At 39.2% G+C, this 18,872-nt stretch overlaps 1 protein-coding gene and 1 long non-coding RNA gene across 2 annotated transcripts in view; both read right to left on the reverse strand.

The window, feature by feature from the left end:
• The window catches only part of LOC124775242 (TGF-beta-activated kinase 1 and MAP3K7-binding protein 3), a 526,363-nt gene that overhangs the window by 32,036 nt on the left and 475,455 nt on the right, over window positions 1-18,872 (reverse strand). The window lies entirely within an intron of this gene.
• Window positions 14,164-18,872, reverse strand: part of LOC124776631 — a 36,477-nt gene continuing 31,768 nt past the window's right edge. The window contains exon 3 of the long non-coding RNA XR_007015641.1: window positions 14,164-14,465. This is a non-coding gene — a long non-coding RNA (uncharacterized LOC124776631). The remainder of the gene's footprint in view (window positions 14,466-18,872) is intronic.

The raw sequence follows: 18,872 nt of genomic DNA on the forward strand, positions 1-18,872 counted from the left end.
ATCGCACATGCCTGATGTACTACACAGCTTTTCAATTTGAAGTGCTATGTTTGTCCAACTTGCTGTTCACCACATATGAAGGAGATGCTCTGATTCAATCAGCTGCAGAAAGGATGCAGGTAGAAGGCAAAACTGCTGTGCACATTAGCTTTCCTTCAACCACATCAAGATGAGAACATCCTACCTCAGTTTGCAGAACTACAACATCCACTGAAATCAAAGAAGACCAAACACATCTTACAATGAGCAGGCATGGCCATAGTGAGGGAGCACTTTCACTTACTCAGAAAGAGCTGGACAAGAATGCACGTACCATCCTCGCATGCCACCCGCATATGGCAAAGGCACTACCAGCACACATCAGGTGTGGGCAGACTGTGTAGCTCTTTTGACAACAGTGCAGTATAGAAACTGCGTGCCACTGCAAAACTGATCAGCAAATTTGACCGTCTGTCAGGAGCTCAAACCACCAAAAAGGAGGCAAAAAACATCAGAGTTGTTATCAATTTGACAGATAAAAAGTACTGGATTCAGTTAAAATTTCAACCGTAGTGAAAGGGATGGACTTCACACCCACCCCAAGGACCATATTGAAATGGAACATTAGCAGCATGGAGGAAGCAATCCAAGGTGTGCCAAATTAGGAAGCAGAAAAGATCTTGTTGAAAACCTGCAGATTCATCAGCAATCCCGACTTCTGAAAGCAAACATAATTACTGAAGAATGGGAGGCTATCCACTTACAGAGATATGGCGCTGACACAGTGACTCTTCCAAAGGAAATGCAATGGTGTTGATGCCCACTGATGATTACAGTCATAATATTGGCTCGCTGCTACAAGACCCAGCCTACAGGAAGCTAAAGAAGGATCCAGCCTCGATGATAACCACAAAAACCATGACTTTGCTGTCAAACTTTGTTCTGTAACCCAGGACACCAGCGACAGCATGCCTGTACAGACTGCCAAAAATCCACAGGGAAGGGATGCCCCTTAGGCCAATACTCAATACAGTCAGTTTGCACAATTACTGATAGTGAGACTGAAAATATGTGCTTCAATTATACCTTAATTTTATTATAAACAAGAATGGTTTTGGAAAAATAATTTTCCCATCTTTAGATGTACAAGTGTAGTAATCAGCTATGAGATGGTCACATGCCATGGAGACCGGACTGCACTGTGCAACAGCCCGACATGTTCCACACTGTCATGTCCACCTTTTCCATAGCATGCCACCACCTTGCAGCTGACTGCTAAATTTATACACTGAAGATGACCTTGTGGATGACATCGGAAGTTCACTGAGGCTTTTTGCAGATGATACTGTGGTGTATCGAGAGGTTGTAACAATGGAAAATTGTACTGAAATGCAGGAGGATCTGCAGCGAATTGAAGCATGGTGCAGGGATTGGCAATTCAATCTCAATGTAGACAAATGTAATGTGCTGCGAATACATAAAAAGATAGATCCCTTATCATTTAGCTACAAAATAGCAGGTCAGCAACTGGAAGCAGTTAATTCCATAAAATATCTGGGAGTACGTATTAGGAGTGATTTAAAATGGAATGATCATATAAAGTTGATCGTCGGTAAAGCAGGTGCCAGACTGAGATTCATTGGAAGAATCCTAAGGAAATGCAATCCAAAAACAAAGGAAGTAGGTTACAGTACGCTTGTTCGCCCACTGCTTGAATACTGCTCAGCAGTGTGGAATCCGTACCAGATAGGGTTGATAGAAGAGATGGAGAAGATCCAACGGAGAGCAGCGCGCTTCGTTACAGGATCATTTAGTAATCGCAAAAGTGTTACGGAGATGATAGATAAACTCCAGTGGAAGACTCTGCAGGAGAGACGCTCAGTAGCTCGGTACGGGCTTTTGTTAAAGTTTCGAGAACATACCTTCACCGAGGAGTCAAGCAGTATATTGCTCCCTCCTACGTATATCTCGCGAAGAGACCATGAGGATAAAATCAGAGAGATTAGAGCCCGCACAGAAACATACCGACAATCCTTCTTTCCACGAACAATACGAGACTGGAATAGAAGGGAGAACCGATAGAGGTTCTCAGGGTACCCTCCACCACACACCGTCAGGTGGCTTGCGGAGTATGGATGTAGATGTAGATGGGAGTATAATTTTCCCAAAACAAGTCACATTTATAATAAAATAAGACACAACTGAAGGAGATATTTTCAATCTCATCCTGCAGCTCAGTTGCAGATGTTCTGTAAACAAAATCCTGTGGAATTCTGAATCGGCCAAATACCTGGTAACTCGTCTAAAACCCCTTGTGGGACACTGTAGTTACCATGTTGAGAACTCGTCTGATTTCATGAAAATACTTACGGACATGCACTCATGAGTCTTGATGCTACACTGCTCTGCAAGACTCCTTGGTGCTGCTGTGTCAACATTTCGAGCCACAAACAGTTAAACTCATTAAACATGCACTGACAACTATGTGCTTCAAGTGCAACAGAAAGTTTTATCAATAGAAGTATAGAGTGGCCATAGGTTCTGCTCACTGCAGGGATCACACATCTCTACTTGGTACACTGTGAGGAGATGGCACTTCTTCATTACGTTGATGATACTTTCATGGTATGGGAGCAGGGCAGACAGGCATTGGGTGAGTTTTTTGGCCACCATATCAGCATCCATCAAGACATTGCTTTCCCAATGGAATGATTGTCTTCCTTTTTTGGACGTAATAAGGAAGAAGACAGATGGTACACTAGGCCATTCAGTGTATAGGAAGAAGACATATACAGACCTATTCCTGCATGCAACAAGCAGCCACCTGCTGTCAACCAAAATTGTGAGTCTACTTGAAAAATCCAACATAAAAACGGTCTTCCTACCACCACTAAAGACGAAATAGTGGCTTGACTCTGCAAGAGACCCACTGAAAATGAATGTACATGGCATATACAGCATCACCTGTGAATGTGACCAGCAGTACATTGGGCAAAAGCAGTACTTTATATCGAAACAATGCAAGGAGCATTAAGTGCATGCTACTTGGGTAGGCAGAGAAGTTAGCAATAACAGTGCATAGCATCAAGGAAGACCACACCTTTAACTTTACAAACATCAATATGTTATGCTGTCAGCTTTTGGGACAGCATCATAAAGGAACTGTTGAAATTTGGGTTCACGAGAATCTGGTCACCAGGTATGAAAAATACCTGCAGAGTGCAGCATGGATTTTTTATTTATTTATTTATTTTTTTTTTTTTTTCTAGTGGCAATAAGACGAATGCACAGCCAGTATTTTCCAATTTGCAAGACTTGGCCAGAATCCCCACACAGAGATTGGACGGCTCATTTACTAGCTCCACCAATGCAGTCTCACTCCCTTCCCCACCAGCTGGCCTGTCAGTACAAGGCTGCCCATAACCAAGTGGAGGTGACCACACCACCAGTGTAAATATTACAGGATCTGCATATCTGGCCACTTCACCAGAAGATGACGAGTATGGCATTTGTCAAGACACCGTGGTGTTGTAACACTACCACCAGATGGGAAACACAAGAGTTTTTCATCAAATTATGATTTGTTTAAGTAATGAAACCTACTGTATTAAACACACAGAAAATGCTGCCATGTGCCGTGAATCACTCCAAAATATTCCCATGTTGACCTTTTTCAACACATAAAGTTCTGGAAATCAACTACTGCCCTCTTCAATTCTCTGAATGGAAACTGTTAAGGAGATATTCTCCAGGAAGAGGTTAACTTAAATGCTAGAAGCTGATTATCATGGGTGGAATTGGGCAGTCAGAAGACCAAAGTTTGACGTAGTTGGAATTAGTGAAGTGAAGAGCAAAGAACACAGATTTTTAAAGCTGTTTGTTGAACATAAGTAAAACAGAGCTTTTCCTTTTGCTGGCAGTGTACTAAAAATTTCATTTCTGAGCACGCCTCAGAGATCAACTCAAACCACTCTTTCCAAACTTTACCGAGGTGCTCTCATGATATTAACACTCACTGGAGATATTCTGATTACAATGTTAAGTTCCTTTGGACGTGCATTAAATGTATTCACAATCGCGAATAAGGAAAACCATCAGCTGTAGAATGGAATGACGACAATGAAAATTTGTGCCAGACCTGGACTCAAACCCAGATTTCCCTCTTATTGCGAGCGGTCGTCTTATCATTTGGCTATCCACGCACGACTTATGGCCAGACCCAAACTTCCGTATGTTGTCAGTCATGTGCCTGCGAACTGGGCTAGTACCATTCATTATGTATATTCCTGTACAGGTCAGATGTTGTACTTGAAAGTTGTTTGCCCTCTATTGGCAGAGAAATACGATATTGCAGTGCCTGTGTTATTCTGATTACGATGCAATGTTCCTTTGGACATGCATGCATGCAATGACTGATGAAAGTTGAGGCCTCAACCTTCGTTAGTCATTGTCCTCACCCATCCAGCTTCCCTGTTCCCATACCAGCACTATACAGCCCTCATTCCACTATCACACCCAGTCTTCTTACTTCTCTCCTATTGTGCTGCACATAGCTGCCCTACCCTCTGTCTACCTCATCCCTGCATGCTCCCCTGCAGCTCTGCACTGTCTGCCAAACCTACCCTACTATCTCTCAACCTTCCTGCTCCATCCTCTTCCTTTCCACCACCCAGTCGCAACTCCCATCATACACTGGTGCTGCTGCTCACAGTGTGGCTACAGTTGCCTGAGACTGCAGTCGTGTGTGTGTGAGTTGTGTTTGCGTGAATGTGTGTATTTCTATCATCCATTTTTGGTGTGTGTTTCTCTCATCTATTTTTATGAATGCCTTATGGGCTGAAAGCTTTATTTGTCACAGTCTTTTTTTTGTTATGCCTATCTGTGACTCAAAATGTCCACTGTATGGTGAGTGGCAACTTTCCTTTTCTTAATACAATTAAGTTATTCGATATCCATAATAAATTATCACCCAGGCGCACCTCATATGTTTTCCAACTGCAGTCTGTCTCTCTCTCTCTCTCTCTCTCTCTCTCTCTCTCTCTCTCTCTCTCTCTCTCTCTCTCTCTCTCTCTAAAACTCAGTTGTTCATCCTTTATTATAGGATTGCCAAACTCATTGTTCATCCTCTTATTATAGGATTGCCAAGAGGGAAAAATACAGCCGCCGCCGCACCCACAATGATGATGCTGATATCGATTACATCAATGAACGTAACATGAATTTCAACAAGAAGTTGGAACGGTTCTATGGTGAACACACAACAGAAATTAAACAGAATCTTGAGCGAGGAACAGCTGTTTGAGTGATTCTGAAATACTATTTCCATCCAAAACTGTGTCACCTTACTTGGAACTCCTCAGCTGTTTGTTGTCAAAAACTATTTTTTTCGTGAATTCAGATTGGCTGATCGAAGAGTAATTAAGTGGCTCCTTCTTAACCATTTAGGATAAAAGGACATACTGTAAAAATATATATGTAAAATAGTTATAAGTGATGTACAAATACAAATTCCAGGTGGGAATTTTTATCTGGAAAATAAATGTACATAGTGACACCATGCCGATCCTTATTTCTCTTCCATCTTTTTTTCTCTTGTAACATACAGCATTGGTGTAAATGAGATATTTGTCCTGTTGGGAATTTTTGTAGCTGTTTTAATTAATTCGCTAAAGAACTTGGTTGCAGATTTTGTTTGAAATGACTACTTCTTCGTTGTATTGATTTTTTACATGTTGAAAGAAACAGAAAATAATTAACTTAAAATAATACTATTGCTTTCTAACCTCTTGATGATATTTGTGTGGAGTTAGGAGAAATGTATTTTACTTTGCTCAAATCGTTAAAATTTTTTGTAATCTGTTTCAGTGCACATAAAATTTTTGTTCTAGTTAAATAGAGTTATTTCAGAAAATGAATTATATTAGTTTCAGTTAGAAATAAAGTTTATATCCATACCTGAGAAGTCAATGTGTCTGCCTGTGACACAGAGGGTTGGCAGATCACTCTGCCTCGGGACAGTGGAGCAGCAGAAACAGTATTTGCACCATACGCATTTTTCTTCTGTCTATTATGAAGTGCTACCCATTGTGATTTGTATTTATACTTCTCAGAGGGTATCAGCATATTATGAGTTTACTTTCTGTATTTACATTTCACTATGACAAGTTACTGTATTGATGGAAATACATTTATATTTACTGACAAATCATGCTGTGCTGAAATTATTTATAATGGTGAAGCAAACTCAGAAAAGATGTGGAACATTGTAATATATCTGTATAGGAAGTATCATTGACATAAATTAGAATTAACAATGCTCAATAATAAATAAAAATCAAGTGTGCAGGACACAATATTTCATGTTGTTACTTTATTTCATTTAAGAACAACAGTGCCAAATAACTGCGTATTGTTACCAGCAAAGAAGAAATCATGTTATTTACAATTAGAAGGAGGTTTCTAAATCAGTATTGAGAGTTTCTGAAACAAATGCTATGTCATATTGCTCTTATTCAAATCTTTTTTGTATCTGTAGCTGTATCTTCCAGTAAAATCATATGTTCCAGTAAAATCCATCTCGGTAGTGAAATTGTCTTTGTGACTATTTGCCTCATAGAGGATCATTGTTCAATTCCCGGTACTTGTCAAAAGTTTTTCCTTTGTGGGATGACAGGAATGGTGGCCACTCTGCCTAGTTAGAATAATTGAGCAACAGGAGAAGTACTATTTGTTAAACTTTCCCTGCTCATTGGGCTTTATAATCCTGAATCTGTAAAATATTTATTGAACACAATGTTATGCTGCCACTCATTTTTAGTTTCTTCAGAATGAGTGATTAAGCACTTACAGATCCATTGCAGGTGCCACTTCTGTCTCTTCACATACACAAAAGCTTTAAGCCATCATTGATTCTATGTATCACCTCTACTTTCATAGGTGCTCAGTAGAATGTACATAGTATCAGTCTGCATGCAGAATGCAAAATTTGTTTGCCTCATATCCATCCACTGTCTGCAGCTCAGCATTGTAATTGGCAAAGTTAGCTTCTCCCACGTCCTCCTATTTCAATTAAGAAATCGACAAATAATAGTGGCTGTGATTCAGCATGGTTCCCTATCTTCTTTACTTGCTTATCTGCTGCTCAACGCCATAATTATACAATGAATGGTTAGCTTCACTTCTTGTATTATTTGTTAACAAGTTTTTGTTCACTCTCAAATGCCGCTTACATGAAAAAAATGGTATTGTGTTCAAGTTATTTAGGATAAAAAAAATAATAAAATGTATGACATCCATCTGGGAAAACCTGAGCTACTATTAGGAAAAAGAATAGCATTGTAATTTTTTATTAATTAAGTACTATTAAATACGTTATTGTGGTCTTCAGTCCAGAGACTGGTTTGATGCAGATTTCCATGCTTCTCTATCCTGTGCAAGCTTCTTCATCTCCGAATAACTACTGAAACCTACATCCTTCTGAATATGATTAATGCATTCATATCTTGGTCTCCATCTACGATTTTTTTTCCTCCACACTTCCCTCCAATACTAAATAGGTGTCCCCTTGATGCCTCAGAACATGTCCTACCAAATGATCCCTTCTTCTAGTCAAGTTGTGCCACAAAATTCTCTTCTCCCCAATTCTATTCAATACCTTCTCATTTGTTACATGATCTACCCACCTAATCTTCAACGTTCTTCTGTAGCACCACATTTTGAAAGCTTCTGTTCTCTTCTTGTCTAAACTATTTATTGTCCATGTTTCACTTCCAGACGTGGCTACACTTCGTGCAAATACTTTCAGAAAGGACTTCCTGGCACTTAAATCTATACTTGATGTTAACAAATCTCTCTTCTTCAGAAACGCTTTCCTTGCCTTTGACAGTCTACATTTTATATCCTCTCTTCTTTGACCATCATCAGTTATTTTGCTTCCCAAATAGCAAAACTCATGTAATACTTTAAGTGCCTCATTTCCTAATCTAATTCCCTCAGCATCACGTGATTTAATTTGACTACATTCCATTATCCTCGTTTTGCTTTTGTTGATATTCATCTTATATCTTCCTTTCAAGACACTGTCCATTCCGTTCCACTGCTCTTCCAGGTCCTTTGCTGTCTCTGACAGAATTACAATGTCAGCAGCAAACCTCAAAGCTTTTATTTCTTCTCCCTATATCTAATTCGTACTCCAAATGTTTCTTTGGTTTCCTTTACTGATTGCTCAGTATACAGACTGAATAAAATCGGAGACAGGCTACAACCTTGTCTCACTTCCTTCTCAACCAGTGTTTCTCTTTTGTGCCCCTCGACTCTTTATAACTGCCATCTAGTTTCTGTACAAATTGTAAATAGCCTTTCACTCCCTGTGCCACCTTCAGAATTTGAAAGAGAGTATTCCAGTCAACATTGTCAAAAGCTTTATCTAAGTCTACAAATGCTAGAAACATAGGTTTGCATTTCCTTAATCCATCTTCTAAGGTAAGTCGTAGGGTCATTATTGCCTTGTGTGCTTCAACATTTCTACAGAATCCAAACTGATCTTTCCTGAGGTCAGCTTCTACCAGTTTTTCCATTTGTCTGTAAAGAATTTGTGTTAGTATTTTGCAACCGTGACTTATTAAACTGATAGTCCGGTAATTTTCATACCTGTCAGCACCTGCTTTCTTTAAGATTGGAATTATTGTATTCTTCTTGAAGTCTGAGGGTATTTCACCTGTCTCATCTGTCTTGCTCAACAAATGGAAGAGTTTTGTCATGGCTGGCTCTCTCAGGGCTATCAGTAGTTCTAATGGAAAGTTGTCTACTCCTGGGGGCCTTTTTTCAACTCAGGTGTTTCAGTGCTCTATCAAATTCTTCACACTCTATCATATCTCCCATTTCATCTTAATCTGTGTCCTCTTGCATTTCCATAATATTGCCCTCAAGTACATCTCCCCCATATAGACCCTCTGTATACTCCTTCAATCTTTCTGCTTTCCCTTCTTTGCTTAGGACTAGTTTTCCATCTGTGCTCTTGATATTCAAACAGGGGGTTCTCTTTTCTCCAAAGGTCTCTTTAATTTTCCTGTAGGCAGTATCTATCTCACACCTAGTGATATATGCCTCTACATCCTTACATTTGTCCTATAGTCATTTTGCACTTCCTGTTGATCTCATTTTGTAGATGTTTGTATTCCTTTTTGCTTGCTTCATTTACTGCATTTTTATATTTTCTCCTTTCATCAGCTAAATTCAATATCTCTTCTGTCACCCATGGATTTCTACTTGCCCTCATCTTTTTACCTACTTGATCCTCTGCTGCCATCACTATTTCATCTCTCGAAGCTATCCATTCTTCTTCTATTGTATCTCTTTCCGCTGTTCTTGTCAATTGTTCCCGGATGCTCTCTCTGAAGCTCTCTACAACCTCTGGTTCTTTCATTTTATCCAGGTCCCACCTCCTTAAATTCCCACCTTTGTCTCCAGGCCTCTTCCACGTATACAGCCTTCTTTCATGGTTCTTAAACCAAGTGTTAACTACGATTAAGTTATTCTCTGTGCAAAATTCTACCAGGCGGCTTACTCTTTCATTCCTTACCCTATTCCATATTCACGTACTACTTTTCCTTCTCTTCCTTTTCCTACTGTCTAATTCCAATCCCCCGTGACTATTAAATTTTCGTCTCCCTTCACTATCTGAATAATTTCATTTATCTCGTCACACATCTCTTCAATCTCTTCATCATCTGCGGCATATAAACTTGTACTGCTGCAGTAGGCATGGGCTTTGTGTCTGTCTTGACTACAATAATGTGTTCACAAACTGCCTATTGGCTTCTGTATCGGGTTCTTCGGCCGACGTTCATCTAATGATTTTTTCTGACATTTCGCCAGCACGAGTGGTTGGCACTGTCAAAGCTTCACCCTCCATTGCCGGTGGTGAACTGGAGCCGAGCTCACGGCCGCAGACTATATGTGTTCACTGTGCTGTCCGTAGTAGCTTACCTACGCTCCTATTTTTTTAATTAATTATTAAACCTACTCCTGCATTATGCCTATTTGATTTTGTATTTATAACCCTGCATTCACCTGACCAAAAGTCTTGCTTTTCCTGCCACTGAACTTCACTGATTCCCACTATATCTAACTTTAACCTATCCATTTCCCTTTTTAAATTTTCTAACCTACCTACTCGATTAAGGGATCTGACATTCCATGCTCCGATCCATAGATCAGTTTTCTTTCTCCCGATAATGACGTCCTCCTGAGTATTCCCCACCCAGAGATCCGAATGGGGGACTATTTCACCTCTGGAATATTTTACCCAAGAGGACGCCATCATCATGTAATCATACAGTAAAGCTGCATGCCCTCGGGAAAAATTACGGCTGTAGTTTCCCCTTGCTTTCAGCCGTTCGCAGTACCAGCACAGCAAGGCCATTTTGGTTAGTGTTACAAGGCCAGATCAGTCAACCATCCAGACTGTTGCCCCGCAACTACTGAAAAGTCTGCTGCCCCTCTCAGGAACCACAAGTGTGCCTGGCCTCTCAACAGATACCCCTCCATTGTGGTTGCACCTACGGTATGGCTATCTGTATTGCTGAGGCATGCAAGCCTCCCCACCAACGGCAAGGTCCATGGTTCATAGGAGGGGTGTCACTATTACAAAATAAAAAAACCTTTCTCGGCTACCATCAAAGCCTATAGTATCTGGTGTGCACCATCTACCTAATTTTGCAGAACATTTAGATAAAAGTAAATCCACCATTTCTCCTGAGAGAAACACACACAGCTGAAAAGCAAAAAGGAGTCCAATACTGTCAGAACAAGGAATCTAGTTTTGTTTAACTCATTTAATGACCTATGGAAGGAAAAAATCAACAAAATTCAAGCTCATATGGAGCCTTACTGAAAGTCAAGTTTTCCACACACCAGGTAAGGGGGAAATGATGTGATTCCCAAAGTAATCTCCTACACTTCATAAGGTGGCTTGTAGAGTATGAAGGTAGATAATGGGAATCTCTGGTTGGTCAACTCCCCCTCCTCTCTTCAACCATCTGATTACATACAAAAGAGTGAAAAGTTAAAGGGAAAGAAAAAGAAAAACTCCTTCAGTGAAATGATAACCATGCTGTGTGGGGAACATTCCTGTTACTGTGTTTACAGGAAACCCATTTAAAACATACATAAAACTTTGTAACAAATAGAAGTAACCTCACAAGTGACATTCTCAGCAAGGAGAGGGTAAGGGTGAAGTGGCTAGTTTTTCTCCCTTCTCCTCCTCCTCCTCCTCCTCCTCCTCCTCCTCCCCCCCCCCCCCCCCCCCCCAAAGTAAAGAATACGTAGTTCCAAACCTCTGCCTTTTATAACTAACTTGCAAGCCATTAATTTGTCTGTACAGAAGCATAACAGACAACTATATGCTCCCTATAGCTGTCTTTGTATGAGCTATAACTCTCCTAACTCCTCTAAAATATCTTGGATCATCTCTTTGAAGCAGACACTGCAATCCTGACTACAGATGGCTTGCCTCCCACAATAATCATTGCTAAAATGAGTATGCAGCTTGTAGTTGAGGAGCAACATTGTTATACTTTCTGCAAATTGTCTTGTCCTCACATGAAGTATGTAGAGCCCAAAATTGCTGTTATTTAAAATATCTTAAAGGGTTTGGTATGTAGGTGTAGACCCTAAGCAGATAAACTCTTGATTTTCTACATGTTTTAAAGGATTGTTTATAGTACAAATGCTCCTGTTCCCTACGGTTTCCTACAGTTCAAATTTTGTTTTCCATACGAGTGACATGATCAGATAAACATTCTTATTTGACTTCACTCGTTTCCATATCCATATGTCTTTGCTGTAATTGAGCATGTTTTGCTGCTCATCTGAATCGAACCACATATATGGTTGCTGAAATTAAGTAACATAGCCTGATGCGAGTTAGCAGCACAGATTTATACTGGATCATCATTATTTTTCTACTCTAGAAGGAAAGGTAGCATTGTAGAGGCAGTCCCTACAACTTCTCTTGTCCTTCCATAACTGTTGTTCATTTATCTCATACCAGTTGGCACTTTGAATTTTGAGATTGTTGGACTGGTCTCTACTCCCTTTCTAACCATGAGTTGAGATGTTAGGAACTACATACTAAATCATACTCAATGTCTTCTTAACAGAGGACAGAGTGCTGGTGTGGCAGTCTTTTGTTATGCTGTCCCACCTTCACATGAGAAATTTCAGTTTTTACTCCAGTGACAATTTTCCAGTTTGGAAACATCTTACAAACAGCAGACTGAAAGAAAACAACCCAAATGAACTGTCTGTGTTTAAACATAATTCAACCTGCTGGACGTATCTGTTGGTTGTGGTCACCCGTATTTAATCTTTCCTATATTTCACTAAATAACGTCTCAGAATGGCTACTTAGACAAGTTCATCCTTTTCCAGATTTGGACTGTATTCTATCTGTAATGACGTAGGATGTTAAACTCTAATCTTCATCCTTTGCGTCTACTGAACAACAAAACAGTGACTGTGAGTGGATGGATCACATCACTACCATGATCCACTGTGCTGTTGATATGTCACTGATACAGTTTTCAGACCAACTCAGAAGACAATGTATCCCTTGCTGGGCAATCGGGACGGTTATGAAACACTGAAAACTCGGAACTATTTCAACCACTAAGAACATTAGTGTTAGGGTGGCACTAATTTGTTGTTGTATGATTAAGAAGATGCATAAGACATATTTTATAGTGGTTCTTAACTACTTTAAATTTGAAACTTCCTGGCAGATTAAAACTGTGTGCCGGACCAAGACTCGAACTCGGGACCTTTGCCTTTCGCAGGCAGGTGCTCTACCATCTGAGTTACCCAAGCACGACTCATGCCCCGTCCTCACAGCTTTACTTCTACCAGTACCTCGTCTCCTACCTTCCAAACTTTACAGAAGCTCTCCTGCGAACCTTGCAGAACTAGCACTCCTGAAAGAAAGGATACTGCAGAGACATGGCCTAGCCACAGCCTGAGGGATGTTTTCAGAATGAGATTCTCACTCTGCAGCAGAGTGGGCACACAGTTATAATCTGCCAGGAAGTTTCATATCAGTGCCTCTCTCTCACTCTCTCTCTCTCTCTCTCTCTCTCTCTCCCTCTCTCTCTCTCTCTCTCTCTCTCCCTCCCTCCCTCCCTCCCTCCCTCTCCCTCTCCCTCCCTCCCTCTCCCCCCCTCCCCCCTGTGTTTGTGTTTGTGTGTGTGTGTGTGTGTGTGTGTGTGTGTGTGAGAGAGAGAGAGAGAGAGAAATTATACCAAGTAGAGTATTTACCATAATTTTGTACTGGACATAAGTTCCTTACTACTAGAAAAAATAAATCTGTAGAAAATCCGTAGTGAATATAATTATCTGTTGCTCAGCACTTCTATTGTGTGACTAGTGATGTATTTATTTTACATAATTATTTATAGGAACATAAAATATGGAAAGAGAGAAAAGCTAACAGAATGTACTGTCCCTTCTAGAATTCACTGAAATTAATTATGTGTCAAACAGGATGATTATGTGTAAACAGCATGCATAATTTTCTTTAATTAAAAAGCTATTATTATTTGCTACTCCAATTTTTAAAGTCAGGGAGTTCCTGATTTCAGATCCATACTAGAAATGGACAGATACGTACTTTAAGATACCCACAACTATTATTTAAAATGTACTGGGTGTTCCACATCAGAACACAATTACTAATTTCAATTTTGTGTTTCAAAATCCACCATCATATTTATTTGAAAACTTCAAAAGATGTCTTTTTTAATGTACATCTGCATTTAGAAAATAACTGTGAAGTGCTTTGGAGAGTATATGTAGTCCTCATAACATGATGGTCATAGAAAAAGCAACATTAACTGTCTTCATTGTTGATGACTACTTGCAGAGAGGTCCATGTCACAACAAAGAATATAGCCTGTGCTAAGCATACCTTACAAAAAAGGTCTAACAGTCTATTTTATGGGAATGTAATAAGAAAATTATGACAGTTTGAATGGTTCATGTAATTCATTTTTTGAATTGTCATTAAGGTTTGTATATTGTTTCTTTCTTTATCACTCAAGGTTTTTTTTTTTTTTTTTTTTTTTTTTTTTGGATTCTAAATATAGATTTTGGATAACAAGGATCATATCACAGTCTTAAGTAAACTCAGTCTTAAAAAAAACTTTGGTTTACTTTGAGTTTTTGTACATACTTGCAACAGCTCCCTCAATATATTTGTATGTACACAGGAAGCAAGAGGAATGCCACTGAACCTACAACTGATCTCTGTTCCAGACAGATACACATAGTATTACAAAAAGGAATTGCCCCCCAGACATCAGCAGCAGGTGACTGTATTTCCAAACCAATGAAGTAAGATGCTTTGTTTTTCAGTCAGCATCATTTCACAGTCAGAAAGCAAGGTTCATTCACGTGGAGCAAATCCCAGCAGACAACTCTTCAGGTGTCTCCTCCTGAAACAAGAATAGATGTCTAAATACCTCACTTCCCATAGAAATAGGAGCTAAATGATGTAGAATGTAAAAAGAAAATCCATGTGTGTTAGGTATCCAACCAATTTTAAAAATTTACACTATTTTGAGACAAATGAAAGTTGTCTGCAACCATCTGCTAAAACTGCAATAACTATAGCAATCTCTATTTCAAACTGCCTCTGTCACCTAAAAATATTCCCATTAGGTTTTTGTGCATTAATTTGCCTTTTTTCTGCCAGTGATGGAACACACTGCAAGTTACAAAAATTTAAATCTACTTTTGTATCTCACAATTCTTGCTGTTTTGGTAAGTAGGTGTTCCTCTTCTCTCACACATTTAAAATTTTGCATTAGTTGGAATTAGCTTCTGTATTCTGAATTTAGTCTAAAGATGTCTCATGAAGAGAATTCTTCATAATTAAATGCTATAGAAGACAATAGGAATTCAAAATTGTTTTGTTCTTAAAACTGGCTGCCTACTGACTTTAAATGAAGAAGAAAGCTCTTTCTGTTCTTTATAACAGTCTCTCTTCTCCTACAAATTGGGGCTTTATGGGTAATAAACCAGTGATCCAGTTATGTGGTCAGATTTTGACAAAGCAGAGAATGATCTGAGCTCAAACAGGTCTGTTGGAGTAGTTGTGATTATGCCAGAGTTACTGAAATCTAGATTAGATTAATACTTGTTCCATAGATCATGAATACGACACTTCGTAATGATGTGGAACGTGTCAGGTTAATAAAAGATGTCTGTACAAGATATTACATTACACAAAATATTGCATGACACTAATGTTTAAGTTTTTTTCCCCTTATTTTATATCTAAAAATTCAGCCAATGAGTAGGAGTTGTCATCTAGAAATTCTTTTAATTTATTTTTAAATGTTAGTTGGCTATCTGTCAGGCTTTTGATGCTGTTTGGTAGGTGACCAAAGACTTTTGTGGCAGCATAATTTACCCCTTTCTGTGCCAAAGTCAGATTTAACCCTGCATAGTGAAGCTCATCCTTTCTCCTGGTTTTATAGCTATGCACACTGCTATTACTTTTGAACTGTGCTGGATTATTAACAACAAATTTCATAAGTGTATATATATACTGTGAGGTTACTGTGAGTATCCCTAGATCCTTAAATAGATGTCTGCAGGATGACCGTGGGTGGGCTCCAGCAATTATTCTGATTACACGTTTTTGAGCAATGAATACTTTTCTACTCAACGATGAATTACCCCAGAATATGATGCCATACGAAAGCAGTGAATGAAAGTAGGCATAGTAAGCTAATTTACTGAGATTCTTATCACCAAAATTTGCAATAACCCTAATAGCATACGTAGCTGAACTCAGACATTTCAGCAGACCATCAATGTGTTGCTTCCAGTTTAACCTCTCATCAATGGACACACCTAAAAATTTTGAAAATTCTACCTTAGCTACAGACTTCTGTTCAAAGTCTATATTTATTACTGGAGTTGTGCCATTTACTGTACAGAACTGTATATACTGCATTTTATTAAAATTTAAAGAGAGTCTGTTTGCTGAGAAACACTGAATAATTTTGTAAAAAACATTATTTACAATTACATCACTTAGTTCTTGGTTTTTGGATGTTATTACTATACTTGTATCATCAGCAAAAAGAACTAACTTTGCATCTTCATCAATGTGGAATGGTAAGTCATTAATGTATATCAAGAACAGTAAAGGACCTAAGACCGAACCCTGTGGGACCCCGTACTTGATAGCCCCCCAGTTTGAGGAATCAGCCGATGTTTTAACATTACATGAACCACTTATTTCAACTTTCTGCATTCTTCCAGTTAAGTATGAATTAAACCATTTGTGCACTGCCCCCCTCAAACCATAACGACTTACCTTATCTAAAAGAATTCCATGATTTACACAATCAAAGGCCTTTGAGAGACCACAAAAAATACCATTGGGTGATGTCCGGTTATTCAGAGCATTTAATATTTGATCCGTGAAAGTGTATATAGCATTTTCTGTTGAAAAGCCTTTCTGAAAACCAAACTGACATTTTGTTAGTACTTTATTTTTACAAATATGGGAGGCTACTCTTGAATACATTACTTTCTCAAAAATTTTTGATAGGGCTGTCAGAAGAGAGATTGGGCGGCAGTTGTTGACATCCGACGTATCCCCCTTTTTATGCAATGGTTTTACAGTGGCATATTTCAGTCTATCGGGGAAAACACCCTGCTCCGAAGAGCTATTACATACGTGGCTGAGAATCCTACTTATCTGTGGGGAACAAGCTTTAAGTACCTTGCTGGAAATGCCATCAATTCCGTAAGAGCTTTTACTTTTCAGTGAGTTTATTATTTTACTGATTTCAGAGGGAGAGGTTGGTGAAATTACAGTTGTTTCAAACTGAACAGGTATGGCCTCTTCTATTAGTAGCCTTGCCTCTTCTAGTGAAGATCTAGATCCTATTTTCTCCACAACATTTAAAAAATGATTATTGAAAATATTTTCAATTTCTGTTTGTTTGTTAGTACACTTGTCATTCAGTTTTATGGCACTAAAGTCTTCCTGTGCTCTTGGTTGCCCCGTTTCCCTTTCAATAATATTCCAAATTACTATATGAAATGTAGGAGATTATTTGAGTTGGTCATAAAATTCTATGGATCCGGTGACTTACTGCCTTATTTGCAGAGAAGCATTGTCATCACAATATGAAAGAAGGCCCTGCATGAACCATGGGCCATGTCGTTGGTGGGGAGGCTTGCGTGTCTCAGCGATAGAGATATCTGTTAAAGGTTTTAGGAATTACTGCAACCAATCGCCGTATCTGTACCGCAGGTGCAACCATAACATAGGGATATCTGTTGAGAGACCAAACACATGTGTGGTTCATAAAGAGGGGCAGCAGTGTTTTCAGTAGTTGCATTGGCAACAGTCCAGATGGTCGACTTATCTGGCCTTATAAGGTCAGCCAAAATAGTTTTGCTGTGCTGGTGCTACAAACGGCTGAAAGCAAGGGGAAACTACAGCCTTAATTTTTCCTGAGGGTGGGCATGCAGGTCTACTATGTGGTTAAATGATGGTGGCATCCTCTTGGTAAAATATTCTGGGAGTAAAATAGTCCCCCCATTCAGATCACCAGCAGGGCTACTCAGGAGGATGTTGTTATCAGGAGAAACAAAAGTGGCATTCTATGGATTTGAGGATTGAATGGAAGATCCCTTATTTGGGCAGGTAGGTTAGAAAACTTAAGAAGGGAATGGAAGTTAGATATAGTGGGAACTAGTGAAGTTCGGTGGCAGTAGGAACAGGACTTCTGCTCAAGTGAATACAGTGCTGTAAATACAAAATCAAATGGGGGTAATGCAGTAGTGGGTTTAATAATAAATAAGAAAACGGGAACACAGGTAAGCTACCTGGGTAGTGAACACATTATTATAGCCAAGACAGAGTTGAGGTTCACACCCTCCACAGTAGTACATGTTCATATGCCAACTAGCTCCACAGATGATGCAGATATTGCAGAAATGTATGAGTAGATCAAAGAAACTATTCAGATAATGAAGGAAGGCGAAAATTTAATAGTCGTAGGAAGACGAAGATTTCGGAACCAGATTTTAAATTGTAACACATTTCCAGGGGCAGATGTGGATTCTGACCACAGTTTATTGGTTATGAACTGTAGATTAAAACTGAAGAAACTGCAAAAAGGAAGGAAATTAAAGAGATGGGATCTGGATAAGTTTAAAGAACTAGAGCTTTTGGAGAGTTTCAGAGAGAGCATTAGGCAACAATTGATAAGAACAGGAGAAAGGAATATAGTAGAAGAGAAACATGAAGCTTTGAAGGTTGAAATAGTGAGGGCAGAAGATGATCAAATGGGTAGAAAGACAAGGGCTAGTAGCAGTCCTTGGGTAACACGGGAAATACTGAATTTAACTGATGCAAGGGGAAAACTTAAAAGTGCAGTAAATGAAGCAGGGGAAAGGGAATACAAACATATAAAACATAATATAATAGAGGGAAACATTCCACATGGGAAAAATTATATATAAAAACAAAGATGAGGTGACTTACCGAACGAAAGCGCTGGCAGGTCGATAGACACACAAACAAACACAAACATACACACAAAATTCAAGCTTTCGCAACAAACTGTTGCCTCATCAGGAAAGAGGGAAGGAGAGGGAAAGACGAAAGGATGTGGGTTTTAAGGGAGAGGGTAAGGAGTCATTCCAATCCCGGGAGCGGAAAGACTTACCTTAGGGGGAAAAAAGGACAGGTATACACTCGCACACACACACATATATCCATCCACACATACATACACAAGCAGACATATTTAAAGACAAAGAGTTTGGGCAGAGATGTCAGTCGAGGCGGAAGTGTAGAGGCAAAGAAG

Source organism: Schistocerca piceifrons, chromosome 2, assembly GCF_021461385.2.
Source record: "Schistocerca piceifrons isolate TAMUIC-IGC-003096 chromosome 2, iqSchPice1.1, whole genome shotgun sequence".
Classification (NCBI taxonomy): Eukaryota; Metazoa; Arthropoda; class Insecta; order Orthoptera; family Acrididae; genus Schistocerca; species Schistocerca piceifrons.